We start from the raw sequence: 3379 nt of genomic DNA on the forward strand, positions 1-3379 counted from the left end.
CACATATGCATCCAGCATTTGCATTCAATGTGCGTGCACTACCAGCACCGCCTCCTTTATGTGCTGTACCACACAAAGGTACACATACACCCAGGACATGCATTTATCCTGGATGCACTGTACTCTTTTTGTATTGGATCACGCACAGGTACAAATAGACCCAGCACATGCACTTCTCGTGCATGCACTGTTCAGCACTGCATCTTTCAGGTACTGTACCATTCTCAGGCACATGCACCTCCAGCACATGCATACACCATGTGCACAATACTCAGTACTACCTTGTCCCTGTATGGAACCTCCCCAGGCACACATACACCCAATGTAGACACACCTTCTGTGCAGCGCATCACTTCACAACAATGTGATACAGGCCAAGGCTACATAGCAGCAGAACGTTAAAAGGTGAGTGAGCCTGTAGGCCTCAATTGATTGACATAAGTTAAACAAGCATTGGCATAGCCAATAGGTCTCGCCTTTGGGACCTTATAAGTGTTTAGCCATGCAACAGTTAATGTTGTTGCACCAAGGATATTGTGCTGCATAACAAAATACTTATAAGGTCCCAAAGCGAGACCTATTGGCTATGCCCATGTTTGTTTAATACATCTGTGGATTTCCGACAATCCTATTGTGGTGATAAAGTCCTTCACCCAACTCTCCGCCAAAATATAAGAACACCATTCATAGCATATTATATTGCTTTCCACTTACATTCTGGATTAAAGACAACTCTTCATGCATGGAATTTTAAAGATGCAGTATAGGGTTAAATAATAAGTCAGTAATGCATTTGCTCGTTCTAGGTTGCCGTTTCTTCCAGCTCCCCAGCTTATAATTACATGTACAGGCATACACTTATCGCACTTTTACTTTTGTCTGCTCATGATGAACAATATCGTCAAAAAACAATGGCAAATCTAGTAGGTCTGCATTAGCATCCAATAGGCGAGACCTATTGGCTATGCCAACGCTTGTTCTCAGTTGAGCAGCCTTAGTTGAGTCTCCTTAATGCAAGTAGATGAACATGCCCACTTTCTTCGTTTACTTCATTTCGGGTAACCCAAAAGTGCTGTAAAGTAGTAGATGTCATCCTAGAATACTAACTATGCTGCTTTGCTTAGTCAGCGACCCAGACCGCGTTCTAACTGCTAATATATATATGTGTAGTTGTAGCAGGGAGCGGTGTGCGACCTGGAGAAGTGTTTATGTACTTCAGTGTCTGCGTAGCAGGCTGCTGCTGAAGCAATGCCATCATCCGAGGATTCTGAAGAGGGACCAAATGATGTTTCAGATTTACCACAGAACATATCGGGTGCAGATGCTTTTAAACTTCTCTCGGGGATGAAGATGAAAAGGAGACAAAAAAAGCCAACCCTTCCAGAAACGGTGACGGGACTAGTCACTGAGGATGGGGCCAAGGTGCACATAGTTGGCCCAGCTCACTTTAGTGACAGCAGCAAGAGAGATGTTGTGAAGACAATCCAAGAGGTTCAACCTGATGTGGTGGTGGTCGAGCTTTGTCAGTACAGAGTATCCATGTTAAAAATGGACGAAAAGACTTTACTCAAGGAAGCCAAAGAAATTACCTTTGAAAAACTTCAGCAAGCCATAAAACAGAATGGGGTTATGTCTGGATTGATGCAAATACTGTTGTGGAAGGTCTCAGCCCACATCACAGAGCAACTGGGAATGGCCCCCGGAGGAGAGTTCAGAGAAGCTTTCAAGGAGACTAGTAGAGTGCCTTTCTGTAAATTTCATCTTGGAGATAGACCCATACCAGTCACTTTCAAGAAAGCTATTGCTGCACTTTCTCTATGGCAAAAAGTCAAACTTGCATGGGGTCTCTGCTTCTTATCTGACCCAATCAGTAAAGATGACGTAGAGAAATGGAAACAAAAGGACTTGCTGGAACAGATGATGGCAGAGATGATTGGGGAATTTCCGGATCTCCATCGAACAATCGTTTCTGAGAGAGATGTCTATTTAACCTACATGCTAAGGCAGGCAGCAAAGAAAACAGAACTACCTCGTACTTCTGAAACTGAACCCAGAAAATGCATCCCATCTGTTGTTGCGGGTGTGGTTGGAATGGGTCATGTGCCAGGAATTGAAAAGCACTGGAGTGAAGAATTAAACATACAAGAGATCATGAGTGTGCCACCTCCATCGTTTTCAAGCAAGATTCTTCGATCAGTTGTAAAAGCCACCTTTTTTGGACTTGTGGGATATGGCTGCTACCGTGTCGGTAAAAGGACAGTGCAGCTAGTTCTGTCATTACCAACAACACGCTGTCTTCAAAGAATTTCAGAATTCAGGCTTTGAAATCTCAACTGAAAGTCAAACTGCGTCAGGAAGCAAAAAAGATGAAAGTGACAAAATATACAGTCCAGACAGCTACATTGCCTTTTGCCTAATTACATTCTGACCCTATATAGTCAACTGATTCAAGCGTTGGAACGTTTTATTTAAGTCAAATTGAGTGCCGTATAATTTCTTTGTCTGCTCGCAGACGTGTTTCTCCTAAGTTTAGACATTTTGGGTTGCAGGAGGAATGTGGTCCTGTTTGGTCAGTCATACAAAAGGGATCAGATATTTTTATTAACCATATGAATTTTGTTGACCTTTTTCTGAAGACCATAGTAAAGAAATACCCAGTTGTGTTATCTGCATAAAAGTGCAGTCGCACACCTGGAAGTGTACAGATCTAGTTATACCTAAATAACGTTCATGGTGCAAACACCACAAAACCATTTGAAATGTTGTTACCAATGAAGTTTTATAACTGAGATGTCATATTTTAAAATGAGAAAAACATAGGCTGGAAAATAGTTGACTGTAATCCTTGAACAACATATTTACAGACCTATTGATATAAATGTTGTCTTTATAAAAGGAAAGATAAAAGCCAAATATTTGCTGATACACTGTTATAAATTAGCAGTATTTAAAAGGTATTGCAACGTTCGGTAGGATTTTTATGCACTTCCTGTTGAAATGATACAGTTTTGTGAGCTTCGTAATTAAAGTGTTAATATTTCCAAACAAAAATTAATTCATGCTTTTTATAAGTTTATCATTTTATTTTTTACCTTTTGTTTTAAAGTATCTATTTAATATAATGGTACATTACACAAAGTTGGGAGTATGACTCATTTGATTAAAAGACTGATTAATATTTAGAGGAGCATTAATTTTAAATCTCTACTGTGCTTTTAACTTTATTTTTAGTTGCGCAAAATTAGCCTACTTAAACTGATGACATTCTAAACGTCTCCATTCTGGATAAGGATTGTAAGATTGTGAACAGTTCACTTGAGTATTATATACTAGGATCTTCCTTGAAACTACCATTTTATTGGCCTTAACTTCTGTAACA

At 40.0% G+C, this 3379-nt stretch overlaps 1 pseudogene; it reads left to right on the forward strand.

Moving 5' to 3' along the window:
* The first annotated feature begins 1206 nt into the window (after positions 1-1206).
* On the forward strand, positions 1207-2371 carry LOC146830962 (traB domain-containing protein pseudogene; annotated as a pseudogene).
* Positions 2372-3379: the final 1008 nt, after the last annotated feature.

Source organism: Triturus cristatus, chromosome 5_1, assembly GCF_964204655.1.
Source record: "Triturus cristatus chromosome 5_1, aTriCri1.1, whole genome shotgun sequence".
In the NCBI taxonomy this organism is placed as follows: Eukaryota; Metazoa; Chordata; class Amphibia; order Caudata; family Salamandridae; genus Triturus; species Triturus cristatus.